Source organism: Tympanuchus pallidicinctus, unplaced genomic scaffold, assembly GCF_026119805.1.
Source record: "Tympanuchus pallidicinctus isolate F22 unplaced genomic scaffold, pur_lepc_1.0 scaffold15, whole genome shotgun sequence".
Classification (NCBI taxonomy): domain Eukaryota; kingdom Metazoa; phylum Chordata; class Aves; order Galliformes; family Phasianidae; genus Tympanuchus; species Tympanuchus pallidicinctus.
The window spans coordinates 20,689,908-20,711,931 of NW_026294669.1; the positions used below are offsets into that span (position 1 = coordinate 20,689,908).

Genomic DNA, 22,024 nt, shown 5'->3' on the forward strand with positions numbered 1-22,024 from the left:
AGCAGGGAATCATTCCAACAATCCTCACACAGTGGTCTGAGGCCAGACAGCCACAGACATCACCACCTTCTTGGGGGGCATGGACCCACAGCCCCTTTCTCACCCGGCAGCAAGGTGTTCCTCACGCCCCTCCCAGTTGGTTGCATGGTTTCTAGGTTTATAGTGCTGGACAAACAAAACACATGATTGTAATTCTGTACAGAACTTAGTATTACTTAAAGGCATAATTGGTGACCCCTCTGCTGCCCTAGCATCGTGGATTGTCATTCATTTTTGAGGTAGGTTAGCTCATTTGAGCAAAATGAGGCATCACTTTTTTATTTTTATCTGTTATAAAGATTTTATTACAGTTTGGATGAACATACTCTGTACTCATAACTATGTAAAATTAAGCATAAATAGCTTAACAAACTCATAGGAATTAGAAATGAAGTAGGTCTATTAGAGTAACTCTATCCTCCTATCATTATATTACACTATCTACATTATATTTTCCAGGGTCTTGAATTGTTCTGTTTTAAAATCTCAAGAAATGGGGCCTACACAATTTATTTTCTACGATTGTTCCCTAACCTAATAGACCTTAAATTTAGGTACATTTTTGTGATGCTCAGTTTTAATGCAATTGGGTCTCCTTCATTCATTCTAAAGACCATACCAATATCCTTCCTAATATTTGCACCTTTCCAGCTTTCTATGGATTGCAGACACACCCTCTGCTTTCTCCTGTACTGGTTATGCTTTCACTCTTGTGGAGGGAGCACACCGTTCCACAGACAACGGTGGCACAGAGCTGCTCCTTTATCTCATCCTTTGTGTCAATCAGTTGGCAGAAGTCCTACTTCAGGCAGAGCAACATCTCTTGCCTTAGCTCAGCTTCAAAACAAACAAAAGCCTGCTTCTAACTGTTGCTTTCTTTGTAGTTTGCTTTTCATGTGACAGGGTTTGCTTATGCCATTTGGCTGGAAGGGCTCAGACCTGTAAAAATAGGTTAGAGCTCCTCAGTAAATCACATCTAAAACCTACAGAAATCTACATTTATTAAATACGTCTACGTTGTATTAAATATTACAGAATTGTCAATGCAGCTCTGTCGCAGAACTAGGAACACGATGCACATAGTATTTCAGTAATCAGAACATTTATTCTATTTTTAGAAAGAGCATTATTGGACTGAAACAGGAAACACGCAGATGTCTGGATCAAAACTGTTACTTCCTACACAACAGTTTTCAAGCACATGAAATACTAGAATCAAAGAAGTGCCGAGATTTGAAATGGACACTTCACCACATGGTTGAATTCTCAGCTGAAAAACATCAACTCAAAGGACTGAGATTTCTGTGCTAGGTCATGTACTTTTCTCCGCAGTAATACTCATCTGCAAGCTAAGGGGAGGATTAAAAAACAAGGCTGCTGGAAGTAGTTCATCAGCTTTCACACCTTCCCCATTGCAGACAGCAACTTACTCAGTAAGTACATTACTGCTTAATGTATTTTAAAACACCAGTAAACATAGAAGTACCCACCAACAGATCTCTAGTGGTGTTCTGCTTCTGTAAGGAGTGCTTCCATGGCTGTAAATATCCTGGTTCACAAACCCTCTTGCCTCCTTTCCGTGAATCTGATGCAGAAGAGAGCAATACAGATGTTACTGTAGTCTCATAGGCCTGTCATTTTAGCATTCTGACTTCACTTTTTTTTTTTTTTTTTTTTTTGGGGGGGGGGGGGTGGGTGGTGGGGGGGTGTCTTTTTGGGGAAAGGCACACTGACATTGCAATCTTTATTTGTAAAAGTAAGAGGGGATGAGATACAGAAAATCTATTAAGTAAAATTGTTGGATAACACTTTGAGGGTAAAAAAAATAATGCATGTGTCCCAGAAGTAACTATTTAGTTACGCTAACATTGTATTTTCAAGATGCAAATCTTGTAAAGCTGCCTGCAGAGAGAAATGATCTTTTCTGCTATTTGTTTTCATTCACAAACATTTCTTGTCTTTTTAGAGGGAAAAAAAATTTTCAGGACCAAAGTACCACCTATCAAACTTTGGGTCACTGCTTTCAAACAAAACATGGTATTTGGCAATGGAAAATACAGTTTAAATGGAGAGATTGTGTTAATTTTAATTCAAAGAATCACAGAATTGTAGGGGTAGGAAGAGACCTCTAGAGATCATGGAGTCCAGCCCCCCTGCTAAAGCAGGTTCCCTAAAATGGTTGTCCAGATGGGTCTTGAATACTGAATAATGCCATAGACAGAGACACTACAACTTTCCTGGGCAACCTGTTCCGGTGCTCTGTCACTCTGACAGTGAAGAATTTCTTCTATTAAAAATTTTGCAAGACTTTCTGATGATGATAGGCCACCAGAAGAGTACTCAAATCTTGTGTGAGAAGAAGGGCAGCCAACTCCTAGCCAGGAACAATTTTCACACAACAGGAACAATATGACAAGGAGGTTTGATGTTACTGAATATGTACTCTGCATAATAAAAAATAGTTTTTCAAATGTTTACACTTACCTTCTGAAGAAGGGTGTGTGCCAGGAGAATGGAACCTGTACTCAGCTGGAATACAATGGTAATGACTAATGTGCATTCTAAAGAGAAGTTAATTAACATTACGTTTCTATTCATGATAAGGAGAAACAAATAGGTGCAGCCATCACAAGAAAGTGTTTGTGAAATATTGTTACCCTGAATACATGATTTTGGTAAAATATATCACGTACAAGCCACACGACTGTTTCAGTTAAATGTCCACAGGAGCAACATCATCAGTGCATACAAAGAACGGTGGTGCTGGGAACAACCAACAGAGGACACTTCCTGTATTATATAATAAGATAAAGAACAGAAAATATTAATTTCCACTGGTAGTTCGGAGTCTTCTGTGAGAAGTTCAGGCACAGTGACAGGACTTTAGGAGAATTACATACAACTTTCAAATAATTCTTACAAACTCCCTTAAGTCTTCTTTTCCTAGCTATTCTTGAGATTATAATATAACATATACACACGCAATGGATAATTACTTCATTTCACTCTTCAGAAGACTAACAATTTCCCCTGTTAAGCAACATAAAATAATCAGAAGCATTTTTAGGGGGGTTATGATTCCCAGATTGGTATAAACCTTACCAATAGATGTTGAGCACTCAGCAAGGTAATGTATGGATTAGTTGGCTTGTTTTTCTTTACTATGTTTTAATTGTCTTGAAGACTAAGAACTGGATTACTTTAGTAAATAACGCTTCTTTTAGCTGACCTTTCTTAGTTCCATTTCTTTGTATTAATATAGATTCAAAGTGCCAGTTGCGTCAGTTTACTACATATTGAATGAAGTGTTAAACAGATGCTTGATTCCAAAGGAGGACACTCCTTGAAGTTACGGCAGAAACCAAATGTTATTCTTAGGCTCTTGAGATGACTTCCAGTTTTTGACCCTTTGCAATATGGTTGTTACTAATTAAATGCAAGGAAAACATCCAACACAAGTAGAATGGCTGGAAAATACATGTATGGCAAGGTGCTTGCAACAGCCGTCCCAATTTTGTAATGAACGAGAAGATATTGCTAGCTTTTAATGAGTTCTCACATTCTCTACCACTTTTTTTTTTTTTTTTTCCCTCCCCCTCAAAGACTTGCTCCAAAGTGCTGCACCCTTCAACTATCACTGTGCAAGCCTACAAATGAGGTACAAGAATTTTTGTGTGTGCAATTGTGGTCTGTCATTATAACTACCTCTGGCTGGATGGAGAGGTGCTACATCGGGAGCAGCCATCCATCACACACTCCCGACCCTTCAGCAATCATGCTGCATCTCGGAGGCCAACTGCCCCGTTAGCAGCAGAGCAGGGAGCAGCAGCCAGCCTCAAGATTAAATGTGCTACTTCAGGTTTCCATTCCCAGGAGCTGCACGGGCTGATGTTGTATTGATTGCAAAAGTTTACCAGTAAGTACCACAAACAACAATAGCTGGGTCAATGATTGGTGAGGCCTGGAGACAAAACGGATCCCTGCAGACCTGGCTCAGACCTGCACTTGTGCTGCCTGAATATGGCTTGCACGAGGCCCACGGCCGAGGGGAGAGTGGGAGCCTGCAGCCTGAAGTGACATTTAACCAAGCTACATGTGGGAACAGAACGAGAGCCAACGATGCAATTATGTATCGCCTGGCCTCCCTCTGCAGCAAAACCCTGTCATCTCTCAGTGTTTATGTTCAGCCGGCCACACATTTGCTACACTAAGTAGCTGCAGGTACTGAGGGATGGAAGAATGCACAAACACAAGTGCTGGTTAGCATAAACTACAGGGTCAGGGAGCAGAACAAAAAAGATTTCCAAGCATCTCTTCTCCTACCAACCGCATGGGTTTTGCACTGGGACCTGAAGTAAAATTTATTAATAAACTGTGGGGTTGTTCTAAAGAAATTAAACCATGCAGACTTTCCAAAAAGTCTGTAATGTAAAACATTTCCTCCGATGCTGGGAAATTCAGTAGTTGCAATTAAAGGGAAAAAAAACCACTGTATTTAAACCATAATATGGCTTATTTTATCAAGATTAAAACCCAGATTCATTGGCCATCCTCAGGTGTGATACCATTCAGCCATACTGAAAATATGTTTTTAAAGTTTTAATGTGTATTACTTCTAATTCCAACCCAGTAACTCATATTTAAAGCTGGATTTATACTGACACTATTTGATAAAAGCATTACTGTATTAATGAGACATTTTGGAATGGTTTTTAGTTATAATGAAGTTCTCAGAAACTTGCAGCAAGTATATATTTTCCAGGCTCTCCAATTTAACAAGAAATATCCTTTATAAAATATGAAACGTGGAAATTAACAATCCATTTATAGCCTAGCACTTTACATCTTTAACCTGCCTGAACCATTCCTCACAATAGCCTTCCCTAAAAGTTTATCACCTAAATAGTAGCAAAACAGCAATCTTCACTACCAGGTAAAAACATTCTTCATCACAAATTTTTTTTTTTTTTTTTTCCCTCTCTAGGCTGTATCATCGGTAGACATTCCCCTCCCCATATCAGATAGGATATTTGGATGCTTTTCTTCTCAGAAAGAGCAGTGAGGAATTGGAACAGGCTGCCCAGGGCAGAGGTGGAACCACTGTCCCTGAAAGTGTAACAAGAACCATGCAGATGTGGCATTTGGTTCGTGGGCATGGTGGTGATGGGTTGACAGTTGGACTACATGATCTTAGTGTTGCTTTCCAACCTTCGTGATTCTGTAATTAGCATTACATTCAGAAGTCTTCCTGCCACATAGGACAGTTAAAAATGCCTTCTACAGAAAACTATTACAACACTTATATTTTGCAGATAGAAAAACCCATGCAGAGTTTTTACATCGGCTCAGATTTTACTATGCTCACAAATTTCTGATGAGCAAATGAATTGATCTAACGTGGGTTGTAAATGATTAGCAATTAGTACTACATAGATCTCGCCTACTGACCATTTCTTCCTCTGAACACCAATATGAACGTTTTTGAATCTCTTCAATATGGCAGAAGATGAGTCCAAACGGAGAGTAAAAAGCATTTCCCCATGTCTTCCATGAAAATACTTATCCAATACTGAAATGCAGATAATTACATAGGCACCTGTTTCAACACTGCAGTGACATCACAGAATTCTACAGAAATCCCCGAATTTATCTATAACTTTAGTAGTTCTACACCTGCATCTTCACCATCCTGCTTAAAATTTAATTTGCCCTTACAGTGTTTGGCCCGTGGTTTAAGAATTAAAAATAAATGGCAATAGTGCCTAATTGTTGCATTTAGTATATTTTAACAACAGTTTCCATTTCATCATTTAATTAATGGAAATTCTAAGACTGTGCCACAGAAATTGAACTATGGGATATTTTTCCTTTTTCATGAAAATGATGACAAAATAATTGTTCTCTGTGTAACTACCGAAATGAATAAAGCCTCAGCAATCTAACAAGCTTGTAACACAAACAGAAGAAGGGAATGCGTTCAAAATATTTTAGTACCATGGAAACAATTGTCACTTGCTAGATCACAGCTTGTCTTACTGCATATTACCCTTGATGATTCTTTCATTGTTCATCAGAGAAACAGCGTCACTGCAAATCTGATTACTGAAAGGGTCAGTGTATTAAATACCTTTTTTTAATTATCTGCTGCAACTGTAGGCCTCAAACATCACTTTCAAGTTCTATATCAGAGAGCAGATATTTTCACTATTAAAGTTCAATACTGTATAAAAATAATTGAATGAGAGAAAGAATGTATGGTAATTTGTTTTCTTTTATGAGTATACTGGGTATTGTTTTAAAAGATAAGATGTGAGCAAAATACAGAAAAAAATGCATAAGGTCTTGCTGAAATATTTTTTAAAAGTCAGCTTTAGAAGATAAAGGTATGTGCTGGAAGAGAAGACATGCAGAAACATCCACAATAGTCCAGTATATTCTGAGATAACGCAAGGATTTGGTTACAAGCGTGGCAACTAATAATATTACTTGACATTTGAGACTAGATGCAGTCTTACTGATCTGATTAAACACTATTTTTATCTACCCTTTTATCTACCATACTTCAGTACAAATAGAACAGAATACAAATAGAAGTATTTGTACTGAAGTAGTTGTAATGCTTTCAGAAGAAAACAATCATTACACCTAAGTATGAAACAAGAGGAAACAAAGCAAAAATGTTAAAATATCTGCTAGATCTTAGACAACAAAAATGCAAATGCCAAAATACGCAGCCCGTCTCATCTATATCCTCACAATTAACAAGAAATAGTTATGAAGTATCACTCATTAATTAGAACAATTTCTGAGATTTGTTGGTAACAGCACTTAGTAAGCACTTTGTCACCCACATATTTCTGTTAAGACAGCACCTGTAGTTACTCATAACGGAAATCTGGCAGCTATGGGGAATTAACAGCCCGGGGAAATCTCACAAATATTTTTTCAAATTCCACCGTGGATTTTAGTTTGCACACGACCCAGTCAGACCTGTGCTACTGCTGCAGCGGGGCAGGACAATCATTATTCTTAGGTAGCCTTGCCCCACACCTTGCAGAGTTGAAGTGTTTGGAAGCACTTGGCTCTTTGCACACCAGTGCCAAGCAGTCCCATCTCTGCTGCTGACCGGGGAGAATGATGAGTGCCCAAGTGTTTTTTTCTCACCATTCTTTCTATTCACCAGTAACACCCACCAAACTTCTTCCTCTAAGCTGAGTGTTCAGTGCTACCTGACAACAGTAATTAGAACAAATGATAGGGAGGAAAGGAACTGTGTTCCACTGCAGCAGCTAACCAGCACAGGCATGGTGTGCACGTGTTGGCACCAGGGCAATGATGGGTGGTGCCACTCTACAGACCATACGTGAAAAAACACCAAAGGATGCCTGCATTTTAGCCTCTCAAAATAACACAGTGTTTCTTTGTTGTAGTTTATCACACGAAGCTTGCATTAACACTTCCTACTCACAGTGACCTCATCCTGCCAGAACACACCAGCCCTCAGTCCTCACTGTAATGCTTTCTCATTAGCTGCTCAGCTCCAGCCACACTGGTTGCAGCAACCCAGCACTGCCTCGGGCACCACTGGAATTAATTACTAGGAGAAATACCATTGTTACAGATTGTCATCTTGAATTTATCAGTTGCCACTTAGCGTAACTCGTCTGACCTAATGCCTCCTCCATGTCACCTGGGCTTTGGCACCAGCTCCGGCACTGATAGAGGGCACTGACTGTCCCTCCCGGCCCAGAGCTGCTCCAGGCCTGCCTCAAATCCTACCCAGAGGCACAGCCAGCTAACAATGCCCATGCCCCAGTAAATTGTCAGACTGCCCACACGGCACCCACACCTGAACCCAAGAAGGATGTGGAGCTGGGCCCAACCGACCAGACGATCATGGCTTAAGATGATAATCTCTCATTACACTGGACGGAACTATGCTAACCATTTGTTTTGCTCATGTTCCATTTTTAAAAATAATGAAACTGGCTGTTCATGTGTGGATGAATAAATGGCTCCAGGGGACCTTCCAGAGTTAGGCCTGTGGCATCTTCTTATAAATCGTGGAGAAATTGCTCATTAAATTATTCTCAAAACAGAATATACATCAGTGAGATACTACACATATGAACTACCTCTGCTTCCTTCTCCCCCATATATTTTCCATTTATCTTAGGACAAAAGATCTTCCCAGGGTTGTTTTTTTTTAATTCTGTAATGAGCGCATTCTTTTGCTTAAGATGAAAAAAAAAAAGTTCATGCAGTGTAAAATACAAGTTCTTCACTAATCCTCAAGTCTAATTTTTATCTGTGAAGAACTCATAATTGCAATTGACTCATTTGACATTTTTCTGACACAAACAGAATAGCCAGGATGCTCACACACTTGCAATTTCTATTGAAGTGCTTAACTCCTTAAAAGATGCAATTTTACTGGTGTTGAAAACAGGAACGACATTGTGTAATAAGCCAAAAATACCATACGGATAAGAAGATAAATATAACAAACCTGCATTTTAGTAGCAAACCTACCTTTCAGTAGCCTTTTAACAATGACAATTCTGAACACGTTTCTTAGACAAAAAGATTTCCTCTTGCAACCATACTGTATACTCAGGACAGTAAACTTAGAGAGATGTATAATGTGATATAAACATTAATAGTTTCAAAATTGTGTTTTAGAAAGACTATTTATAGAGAAAATACAAAATGCCTCCCAAAAGCACACTTAGACGTAAGCCATCATAATCTTCTTGCTCATGCAGCAGGAAATCTAATACACCAGCTCAATAAACCTGTAGGAAACAAAGGTTTTATGTAGCATTAAGAGTCACAATATTAAAATACCACATATTACATTCAACTACTCTTGCAACACTCATTTTAAGAGCCAGGAAAATTAAGTGCCAGATTGAGAGTAATAATATCATAACATGCAGAAGGAGACGGGAGAAGTACAAAAATATGTGGAGCCCTCATGGTATCTTTGTTGCTTGGGTCAGCTCCAGACACCGGATGGTATTGATGTTTTGGGTCATCAACAGAAAATACTGCCCCAACAGAGCAGTTTTCTCCAGAATATACTGTAAAACGCAAATTCACATCAGCTGGCTCAATGAGATTACTGCAAAATGTATACTTTGCTTTTCACTATTAAGAACTGTAAAGTAATCATTATCATTGATATGCCAGTCAAAATCCAAGTTTGAGTATAAATGAGTGAGAAAATACAGATGTATGTTTGTGAAAAAAACATTAAAATGAAGAACAGAACTGACTTTGGGATAGAATTACTTAGGCAACTGATAAAAAAAATATTTTTAGTTCATCTTAAAAAATGCATGTTTTATGAAGATTCCTTTAAAAAAAAAAAAAAAAAAAAGTTTATTGTCTGTACTATTTGTATCATCTTACCTGGTAACTACCCCCTCAGGTCATCACCAGAGATCAAGCTTTATAGATTTCAGCTCCAGGAGTCTGAACTCTGGGACTAAAGATAAGAATGAAATCTAGAAATACCAAAGCATCCCATTCTTCTAGACAGCAGTAAAGATTATAATTATTTTTTTTTAATATCATCCAAAAAAAATGATAGGGCTTTTGCATTTCTTTTCAAGTTGATAACTGGATAGTTGCAAAGGGTAAGACTGTGAAAAGTTGGGCAAAAAGAGAAGAAAGGAGTACTTTCCAGCCAGTCACATTTTCCAGAAGTTTGTTGGATGAACAGAGCTTTGGAATGTTTTGGTGAAACGGATAAACAGTTAAGTGCAAGTTGAGTGATCAAGGTGCATAATGAATACGTATTTAACACATAATTCACACTCATGTATACACCTATATAGTTTTCTAACCCCAACTTCATCCACGAAACGGATGAAAAATATTTTTTTTTTTTAACCCAGAAGACGACAAATCCCCTTAGAGCATAAAATAAACACTATTTTGTTTTAAATATAGTATAACCAATTATATCACAATTTAAATTGTCGAGTCAACAGAATTTTTGAGATGGCCTTTAACATTGAATACAGGCTACAAAAACATGAAGATGAAAGTAGTTTTTGTTTTGTTTTGTTTTTATCATATACTTGAAAGAAAAAAAGATCATTATCATAAATTTGTGGGACCCAAGTGTATATTTCATGCTATTATTTCATTTTCAAAAACACATACCTTCAACTGGAGGGAAAACTAGCTGGCATATAAAAAAAACCTTGCAAAAGGAAAATATACCAAAAAGCAAATTGTGTGTATTTGTTATTGAGAGCCTGAGTTTATGCAAGCAATTGTCATGCAAGTAGAGTTGTAAGTAATAATGTGGCCTTTAATGACGGAATGATGGACCTGCCAAACACTAGCTCCTGCCATACACCGCTTGTATTTCCCTGAGCAAAGATGCCCATCTGGGAGTTATTAACATATCCTCGTCAATTCAGAACCTACTTTAACATAATCCATATTTGTTGGAGAAAGTCCAACATCAGCTAGAGAACAGCGCTCACGTGATCCAATGACACATTTCAAGCAGCACATATAAAGCATGCTTGGGCAGCTAAGCAATTCAGAAATGCAAATAACAAAAGTGTTTCTCTTTCTAGATAAAAAGGACAAATCCCTTTTGGCATAACACCTTACATACTTCTAATACTGAATGAAAACAACAGAGAGGAAAAGGACAGCTATTTCTCTGGAGGTGCTTTCTGATTTATTCCAAATGTATTGATGCACCCAGTCTTACGCTGAAGCTGCTGTGTTTCTGAGACCCAGGGAATTCTCCACTTCAGGGGTGCCATGGGGAGAGAATTTTTTTAAAATCAGCAGCATTATATACTCCCTTGTACAATACATAGAGGACTGAGCACTATTTTCTCAAAGGGCTCTAAACTTAACATCAAAGGACATTTCCATTAGAAACTTGCTTTGCCCCACAACCACTCTTAGAAGATCAAGTTTCCCCAGAATTATCTTTTTTATTTTTCATTGTAGATTTGAGTAAGTCACTGTAGGTTGGATATCACATTTTTAAATGCAGACTTCATCAAGAGTCACACTCATCGGGATAGATACTTTCTTACTTTCACTTAGAAAAAAAAAAAACTGGTTGAAAATAAACTTAATTTGAGTTCATGTAGTATTACCATTATTGCTCCAAGAGCCATCAATCACAGAATCATAGAATTTCCTGAGTTGGAAGGGACCCATAAGGATCGAGTCCAACTCCTGGCTCCACACAGTACCACTCAAAAATCAGATCATGTGACTGAATACAACACAGAACAAATTTTGTTAAACCTATCAATGAACATGATCAGTAAACAGGCTACACTAATACAACCTTCAGAAAACTTACATGAATGAGTCACTGAGTAATTCTGTTTGGAGGTCAGCATAAGATGATAATACATCGTGAAGACAAAACTTGTCTCTCAAGTGAAGCATTACTTGTGAATCTTAGTACTTATTTTCAACAGTTATAGCAGTCAAATTAAGAACCGTGGAAAGACTCATGCTCAAGGAGAAGGAAAACACATGAGGTTGTTTGTTGTTGGAGGGGTTTTTTTGCCTGGGAAAATTATGTTACATAGGAGATAGAATATATGGAAAAAAACTAACTAGGTACTTTTGTAAAATGAGTAAGTGCAGTTAACAGTTGTCTTGAACTATTTGTATCACAAGCTTGCACATACATTCCTCTCACACAACTGTTACTTAAAAAGCATTCTCCTATGAAATGAACCAACGTGGCTCATCAGTTCTTACATTCCAGGAGGGACGAAACACAAAAATAAAAAACTATTGAGATTCCACCAATCTCTCCTTTTGGCTTTTAGCTAGCATTTGTCTGGGTATGGAAGGAATGCTGTCTGCATGAGCTCTTCACTGTCTGGAGAACAACCTGCAAATCACCTGCAAATCCACAAATGAATCTGAAGGAAAAACTGCCCTGCATCCTCCATTCCATCACATAAATGGAGAAATATTTCTCCAAGCACTTAGACATACAATTGTATCCTAATTTATTTGATGAATTTGCTGTGTTAGCCTGTAGATGTTGCTTGAAAATCCAGATAATCATCATGATCAAATTAACTAAGAGTCATGGTAAAGTTCTCATGGACTTCATCACTGGAGAAGAAGCCTCTGCTTTCTCCATCAGGCAATGAAACACAATCACTTATCACGCAGTCAAATTGCCACCATAGGTTATGAAGGTAAAAGCACCTGCTTGTCCTGATTTAGAAGTTAAACTTCTGTAGATAAAAAAAAAAAAGAGAAAATCATAGAAACATATCAAACAAATAATCGGGAAGGCAGGTTCTCTTGTCATGTTTTATTGTATTAACCTCAGCACAAGCATCAACCTCAGATACACGCTGAATTCAGCACAAGTGCAATGAAAAAGACCATGAGAATCCCATACTATTTTAAAACAGAAAGTCATGAGAAAGCACAAATTTTTATGTGCTTCTATTTTTCTTTTTTTAATTTGGAATCAGAACAGGAAATAAGCCACTCTATCCTGTGAATGAAGACGTGTGACAATTAAAGCATTCACTTCATTTGTGCAGATTAGTCATTAAAGGAAAATGAAAGGCTATAGTAGAACAGGACCAATGATTTGAAACAGTATAGAGCATATTTTCTTGAACCTTCAAGTACAATATAAATCCAAATGATTTTAAATATGGTACTAAATCCTGGGTCAGAAATGTGAGCTTGCCCAATACAATAAAACCAATAGTTGTAGAGTCTCAAACTTGAAGCATGTGCTGAATCTTCTGAGCAGGAAAAATAGCAAACACAACACACCTAAAAATTACTTTGAACATGTTCAATTCTGAACTGAGAGCTTTCTGAAATTTGGACTTAAATTTCCCAGGCTATTCTGGTACTTCAGGATCCTCACTAACTACGTTATCAGCAAAAAATCCCTGAAACTTCAAAGCAGATGAAGTACTGAGAGAGCGCCAGCACTCACAGAGGGCTTGGCACAGCACTTTGATGTACAGGATTCCAGGATGTTGACAGTTGAAGACCAAGGCGCTTTTTAACCTTCACCTTGATGGAACATGATATTTACTGACTTCAGTTTCTGACTGGATGAAAACCTCTTTTCCTCCCTTCTCATCCGGGCTTACTTGATTTTGTGATTTCTGATGTTCGAACTAATACTGTTTATGACCTCTAAAGACCTTCAGGGAGATGCTGTTTTCCCACCACCCAGCCACCGTGGATGGATTCCAACATGTGTCTGTGAGCTACAAAAGGTAGTGTAAACAACATCTCCCCATTAAACTTCAGTTTAACATTAGGACCACTGTCCAAAGATCATACTTAAAGATAGCTGAAGTGTTACTATATTCCTTTGCGTGGCTCAGTCATGACCCTAATTAATGTGTCTAGGTTAGACATGCAGTTTTTTAAGTAATGGGTGGTTTTGTTTGGACAATTAGGCAGAGTTGACAAGGAAATTTTCCATCAAACTGGGCCATAAAAAGTACATTATTCAGTATTATGAGTAAAACACTATTTATTACCTGAACTTTACAATACACCATTATCAATCATTACCTGTCATTAAGGTATGTTAACTTAAGTTCAAAGAGACAAAGCCTCTGTTAAACAAACAGCGGTGGCTTTTAGGCTTGCTTATTTAAATCAAAACAAGCATAACTCATTAATTAGCTAGAATTTCCTTTCAACTAAATATGCAAATCAACAAATCACTGCAATCTCATAGCATTTCTTACTCATTTACACAGGTCACAGCTCTGCATTTTCTGAGAGAAAAGTAGCTAAATTCATCCACAGAAATACAAAGAAAATGCCATCAGACTGTTTGGATGCAAGTTCAAAATCGCTCATGTCAACTCTTACCTAAAATATTATTTATCTATCTAAGAAAAAATGATTCACAGAAAGGATGTGAAAAGACAGGGATTTTGGAGGTCCTGCATTAAAGGATCAATTTCTTTAAATATATTAAATAAAAACCCTGCTAATGCAGCAGTTTAGTTCAAAGGCCAAGTTTCTTAGCAAACTACTGATATCACAGTAATGCCCAGCTGATGGAGTCACGGAACAGGAGGCCTTTATCCTAAGCACCACAAACACTTTCTCAAATGCACATCAGTCTTCGAACTCTGCAATTTCACTGAGCAACCATCCCACAAAGCGGGTAACAGCCCCTAGAAGTACAACTCTGTTGCAGCCGAGCAATGCTACAATAAAATAGTTACAGTATTTCTTTTACTTGCAAAAGACGTAGTCTGTTGGGGAAGTTTTTAACTCCAAACAGAATGCTTTAGTTGTGTGTGTATGTTTTGCTTTTCTCATCTACACCATGCATTGGACAGAACCTTCCAGCTTGCCTGGGTTGCAGTGATCAAAGAGAAATTATCTTGACAATGCATGTAAACTTCTCTCAACATTTTTTATTAAAAACAAAAAAAAAGGAAGAGAGCAAGAGAAACATAAAACTAGCAGTTTGGACAAGTATGATCTCTGCTACTTAATGGACTTGCTGCAGACTGAGATTTTATTCTGAAAAAGAACGAAAATAGAAATCAAGCCAGTGAAAGTTGATCCAAATGAGCATCCACACAGCACTAAAGGCTTGGGGCAGAGTGGCAAATATTTTGAGCATTTTTCTTGCAAATGCGTCCCCAAGAAATATTAGTTTAGAGTCACCAAAGAGATTTCATTCTAATCCTACTCAAGGCTCTTTCATCTTTAGTTCTGAGATTAAAAAAAAAACCAAAAAATATAACTCCTTTTGGAATGGATATAACTCCTTTCTCCTAAACGAATGTTTCAAATGCTGAAAGCTACACATCACCATCTAGAAATAAAATGCTTCCTTTGCACCTGAAAGGTGCCATTTCTATGAGGTACATCCTTACACTGGTGACATCAATACACAAAGAAAGCAGACTAAACAAACAATCCTCGGAAAGAGAAAGTAACTCTTTTGCACATCTGCTTTACTGCTGTTCCTAAGAAAAGGTATCGTATTAACATCAGTTGACTATTTAGAATGTTTTTTTTTTTTAAATTAAAAGGTTGCATGAGGGTATTTGACTAATTGGTGCTTAAAGTAACATGAAACTGACAAAATCAGAAAGAACACTGCATACTGCCAGAGATTTATATATAAAAATGTGTAAGAAAACCTGCCGCAGAGCCTTTGTATACTAAAAAGGCAAGAGGTAGTATCTATTCTCCAATAATTATCTGCTGTATTTTGAAATAGAAAAATGTACATATCCACCGACTACTAAATTAAAGCTAGCTGGTAAAGTGCTACACAATATCTGTATGACATCATATACTCAGCAGCGCACAACTATGGACAGAAATGAGATAAAGTACTATGTAAAACCAAATCTGTGGAAAGAACTTACTTCAGCAGAACACGACTGTACAAGAAATATCTAAAATCTACTTTTCCAGAAGAATGAGGTTAAACATTCTTTTGTGAGGTATGTTTGGGGCTCTTTAGAAACCTCAGCAGTTAGGACCTCTGTATTATATCATCTGATAGACAGATTAGACAGTGACAGCATGTATTGCAGCCTACCTCATTCCAAAGATTTAGAGGTGTATAATAAATATGCAGTACACAAAATACGGTGAAGTCATTCTGATTTATTAGAAATACATGATAACTATCTTCATGTTTTCTCTAACACAACGTAAGTGACAGCTCTCTGTCGTGTTCTTCTATGCTGAGCAAGGTAATTTTTTCTTCCAAGGTCACCAAGGCTGCCATAGGCATTTTTTCCTAACTAAAATGCTAAGTTCTTAACACTGGAGTTTGCTATTTTGTCAAACCACTCTGAAAGCAGTTACACTGCACAATCAAGACCTCCCCATTTCCTCCAAATATGCCCATTGAACAAAAGAAGTTGAAGATCTGTCTGGTCAGCCAAAGGGAAACTAAAACAGCTGTAAAAGCTTTCAACTCCAAAAATGAGTATTCATGGAAGTGCTGTAGGCCTTTAAACAACTAGCTGTTCAGTTTAAATAAATAGTGCTCTGATTATGATTTTCAGAGGCATTAGATAAATAAATGCCTGCTGTTTCTTTGTCTTCCCCATGAGGTGGTATTCTACTTAGTCTATTCCAGACTAAGAAATCCACACTCTGATGGGAATTCTGATTTGGTTTCTTGGAAATAAATCCAAGATAAAACTCAGTGAGCAGTGTTCCTCTGCTGTTGAGAGAACAGATTTACTTCAAGGATAACATAACTGAATAACCAGTACTTACAGACTATTACAATATAGGTATCTGTTCAGCTGGAATGACAGTTTTAATGAACTGCTTTTCTTCTCAATAACTTCTTTGATAGCCAATTACTACATGTCCCCCCGCAGATTTCATCATTCTCACAGGAGAACAGTTTCAGAGCTGCACTCCCACAGACAAAAAGCGTGCATATACAACAGCATACACAAAGGACTAACAAGTTCATCACTAAGTGTATTTTCTCCTATGTGCTTCCTTTTTTTATAACCATATACAGACCAAAAGAACCCAAAAGGACTGTACTGCAAGCACCCAGACAATGCTAAGGCAGTCTAAGAAGCGGAAGCCTTTACTCTATAGGGCCTTCCTGCCATGCCAAGGTAAAGCCATATGCTAGATTTGGTTGGGATAGTCAGTGCTCTCCTGAGCCTCCCACTGAGGATACATCCTTGAATACTTCAAAGCACTCGCTTCCAAGTTTTGCTTCCACAGATCCTGGCACTCCTTCCTCGTACTCAGTAACTCAGCACAACTACAATATTACTGTACACTAGTCACGAACAGAGTTAATTGTGTCACTCAAGCCTGGTTGGTGGCTATTGAGCTCTTTTCTGAAAGACTCCAGACAGAAACTCCATTCTGTACAAGTCTCCTCAAGACACTGCTGTGTTTACTAAGTTACTTTGACAAATGCTTCTCCCTACATGCATAGCCTCTACACTGTTAGTTTCAACTTTTAATTCATTATTTGTCCTCCTCTTCTGCATGTTCAGTCACGTTATTTTTGTGTGTGCCAATACGAAATTCAAGCTTAAAACCAGAAGCATAAGAAAAGTGTAGGTAAATAATGATTATTTTTTTTAAGAATACTTTCGGAAGAAAAAGTTATTTTATGAATAACAATTCTAAAAATAACTGCAACCAAGAAGTCTAGATTTTTTTTTCCTCATACTTTTATATGAGAAAGCATTAAAAAAAAATACCTATGAATTCACATGATTTTCAACAAATGAACATTTCTTTGTGGGTAAGCAGGCAAGTAGACTGTGCATCGCAGTAACAAGAATCCTGGACTATTGCCGAAGAAAAGGAACCAGGTCAGAAATTCAGTTTCGCAAGACAAAAAGAGGAGGAGTAGATAAGCAGAAAATGGAACGGAGCTCATATTTTTTGAAACATAAATAATTCTGTGGCCAACCTGAAGCTTCTATGATACAAAGAACACTGGTGGCAAGGCTGAGTACTTCAGAGGTCGGTAAGAAAAAAAAAGTAGTAGAAAAAACTCATAAGAGAAAATATTTGTGCACATCATTCTTCTCTGTTAAAGTCTAGTTTTATTTTTTGTCAGTGTATGCCATTCAAGCACTTATAACACCTTATAATTCATATTTTATACATATATAAGTATTTTTATATTTATATATAAATAATATAAATATATTTTATAATATATTATATATTATATTATATATAATATATACTATACTATAATATAATATGATAAAATATATATATACTATATATATTATATATATATGTATATATAATTTATAAAAATGTAATTATATATATATATATGTATATATATAAAAAACAGAGCCTATGAACATCAAGATAACCATTATGTAATGGGATCTGCTCCTGTTTGCACAGAAGCCACTGATAAGTCTTCCCCATTTCATCCTTTAGAAATGCTTTCACTGAAAACACTCAAAATTAGTACACTTAAGCTTTTTTTTTTTTTTTTTTTTTGTAGTTTTGTCTCTTTGTTCAACCTGGTCTATTGCATTGCATACATGCGTATAATTTTACCTTTTACAGTTCATTTTTAATTGCATATCATTGCTAACTTTCTTGCAAAGCGACAGGGCTCTGCCTTTCGCACTAATTATCCAAATCACCAGTCCCCGTTTACACGTGCGGCCTTGCCTACAGCTTTTAACTACAGGTTGCATCTCTAAGTCACAGGGGGTTGGGAGAGTCTCTGTTGTAGTGACAAACCAATAAAGGTCACGTGACATTGCTTTTATGCCATTTGAAAGCATTTTTTTGAGGACTGCGATAATCAAATGCAAATAATAATTTGGTAGAGGAGTGAGAGACAAGGATTCTGGAAGGCTGTCCCATGCTGCGAGTTGATGCACTGCTGTCCCACTGAACTGCAGCCACATCACCACAGCCCCAGCTGACCTCACTTGGGCAATCTCCAAACACCTTAAAACCCACAACAGTGTGATCACCACCTTGACTCTCCCTTCAGAGCAGCTCTAGATGTGTCACCAGCACATAGGCAACGCTTTGTCCCATTAACACTGACACAAGCCAGTTGTTTGCTTTCCTTTTCCTTTTTTCATGACTCAGACTCTAATTTTCATGTTAATTATTAAGAACACATTTACTAAATAAAGTGGGAAGATCCAAAATTGAGAAAAAGTTGATGGCTTTCTGATTTCAAGCAACCACTTATTCCTCTTTGAGAAGTATTGGGAGTTGCAGGAACTCTAAAGTTTGTAGGAATTGTGTGCCTGCTCTCTCACCTGTGGCAGGTCAGCCACGATACTGAAACTATCTAAATCCCAATCTATTTTGCAATGAAAATGCTGTATGAAACAAGCAGAACCTGGCCTCAAGGGAGGCTGGTCAAGAGACAAACAAAACCCAAGTTATTACCCCATTAATCCTTATTACAGATATTACCAAGGAGAAAACTACTCCCTTAAATTTGCATTTGTGTTATCCCCTGCCTTTGGATCAACTCAGTCTTGTCTTTCAGCAACTGGTGCACTCATCAACTAGAAGGTTACATATCTGACCTAATCCTCTCTTACCATGATTAGAAAATCACGTTATGTGTTGTTGTTGGTTTTCTGTTAAATCTTCATCTTTGCCATTCATTAACATTCAAGTGCTGAAAAGCCAATAACTTATTACCAAAAGGAAATGTAAATAACTTTCTCTGAGGAAGGACGGCGTACAGTAGGCTGAAACCTCCTTCAAGTTAATTGCAACACAGTTCACTAATGAAACTTTCCATCTATTAAATCTTAACAGGCATAACCATAAAAATGGCGCCAAGCTTTCTCTCCCGCCCAGGAATGTCCCAGACAGAATCTGCAGAGACTTTCACACGTACCGTCTTTACAGGGATTTATAATTATCCCTAAGTAGCAATTGCAACATTTCACACTGGTTATGGAGTTTTTGAATTAATTTACATACTGGAGCTGGCCACAGGAAACACTGTTAGAAGAGCATAAGGTTCTTCGCAACAGCTTCAGAATGGGTCTCACCCAAGGTGCTCCAAAGCCAATAGGAGTCACCCTCCTTTGATTGAGGAAGGATTGAGACCAAGGTGGCCAAGGACATTGCCAGCACTTCAGAACTGCAAGCACTTTAGGCTTGCAGCTCTAAGAGGAAAAGTGTTCCTTCACTCTTCTGTTCAGTGAGAATACAACATTACAGGTTGGATGCTCTTTCAATAAGAAAGTACCAGTATTTTTGAAGGCCTTGGACTGGACATTAATACATGGGTGAAATAACCACAGGAGTGCCTACAACAATCAGTTATTTTCACAAATGTTTTGACCAAATTGGAATGCCCTGGGAAGCATAAACTCATTTATGATTTGATCTCAACAAGTTGAAGCTGGAAACAAAGTTTTTACGTCACTACATCCAGGACTCACTCCTTCAAACAGAAGCGTTAGTTAAAATGTATTTTAGCACTTTTTCTGTGTTTAACGTCACTGTTTCTCCTTGACCTGAAAATTACAGTATATTATTTCTGAGTGACCATACCATTCAGGCTCTGAACAATATTTCAGACTTGTGAATAGGACACAAAAGATATATCTTAACAATTATGTATCTTAAAATGTCATTTGCTTCACTACAGCAGTAAAGATTCTTAGTGAAAAATGAAGCATCCTTTTCTTCCTTTAATTTGTACTCTTAGTGGATTTTTATTGTGTTACATGAGGAAAGGAGGAAATATGATATTGTATTAGATATAGTAAAGTTAAGTTAATTGCACACATCAAACCATAAACATAATTCCTAAATAAAAACTACAAATATATTTGTATTATTCATGTTCTATAATTGGCATGTAGTACTGTACAGCATACTAACAAGGCTGGCTGAATATAGCCTGATGCGCAGAAAAATAATATTTAGAAGTTTAAGGTATAAGTATTTAATACTTTCCCAGAGTTTATCCAAACTTTATGGATGTTCTTAAAAGACAACACATTTCTCAATGCATTTTAGTGGTACCATACCTTAATGTGACAAAAAGCTCAGTGATAATAGCAGGTTGGCAAAGTCTTTGGCTACACCAAATGAGAACAAGCCCGAATACAGCAGCCATAGACACAGAAACAAACGAAAAGGTCTGGTTACCTTCAAAAGGCCTCTGGCAGACAAGGATCTCCAGCAAGACACCCTTGCTTCCACTGCCAATCATTAAATACAGTCCGGAAAGGGGTTGATCCTGGCTCCATTCCTTCTGGTCACTCACATGCACTGCATACACCTGAGCTCCCCTGGGTTGGACCTGCCTTCCCACCAGGTGCTCAATCACTGGTTCAGGCCATGACTTAGCATTTCCACTAGAGGTGGGCTTTAAAACTTAGCAATAGGAATGCCAAAGTACCTAAAAACAAAGAATTCTCATATCCCCAGGAAAAAAAAGAAAAAAAGAACATTTTCCAAATTTACATATAAGGAATTTTTTTTAAAAACTTGTGAACTATTTAATTTCCTACTTAAAACTTGAAGGCATAACTAACTTCTATCTTTCATTTGACAACAAATAACTTGAATTCTAAACAGCTACTTATATACATCATATTAATAAAATGACTGATGTCCACCAAAATGTTACAGTATTTCTGGAGTAATTTCATGGCTGGCAAGAGTCATATCTACAATGCTGACCTGTTTCTGGAAAGTAGGTGATTGCAGAAAGCAAGGTCCCTGCACAGTTGCATCTGCAGAGTAGAAAAAAATCCTGTGCTGCTCCATTTTTTGATGTTTTTAAGTAACAAATCCTAACTCTGGAAAAGATGAAATGGCTTCTATATTTTTACCAAGACAGAGGGAAGGAGTCAGTGTGCACAGATCTCATACTCCTGAGAATTTCCCTGGGAGCCTTTTGCTAAACAAGCCTTGGCAACACATCAGTTCAGGGGCAAATAGTGAGATGACCTATTAGGAGTCCACTAATGAGTTCTGGATCTAGAAAACAGTTTCTAGGAAACGTTAGTGCTAATTCTTCACAACCGAAAAACCATCTCTGCTAACTGACTCGCATATACAAGTAAGGGCCCAGAAGTGATTTTCAAGATGTTCTGCCTCTCAGTTTACTTCAGGCAAACAGTGCATAACATACACTAGTCTGAGAGTGAGCTATGACAGTAATGTACTGCCTTGGCAGGATAGCATTAGGTTACTGCTTAGGAATCATGCCACATTACGTAGGTTCAACTCAGATATTACTCCACCAAGGCTCAGAGCAAAATGCTAGTATTCACTTCATTGAAGGGGTTGTGCACTCAGGTGGTCCAGATGGAGCTTTTCTCCCTCTGACAAGTCTTTCTGTCTTTCTACATGAAATCAACTGTTGCTGCTATCACAGCTGAGGGCATTTTGCAGCTATTTAGCCCCATAAGCAGCCTGGCTGCTCAGTGGTTCCCAATGTTGCACCAAAGCATTTGATGCCTGTTGTGAATCT

General features: G+C 37.6%; 1 long non-coding RNA gene across 1 annotated transcript in view; it reads right to left on the reverse strand.

Moving 5' to 3' along the window:
• Positions 1 to 6,357: 6,357 nt before the first annotated feature.
• The window catches only part of LOC128077000 (uncharacterized), a 55,388-nt gene continuing 39,721 nt past the window's right edge, over positions 6,358 to 22,024 (reverse strand). Inside the window, exon 3 of the long non-coding RNA XR_008204766.1 lies at positions 6,358 to 8,834. This is a non-coding gene — a long non-coding RNA (uncharacterized LOC128077000). The remainder of the gene's footprint in view (positions 8,835 to 22,024) is intronic.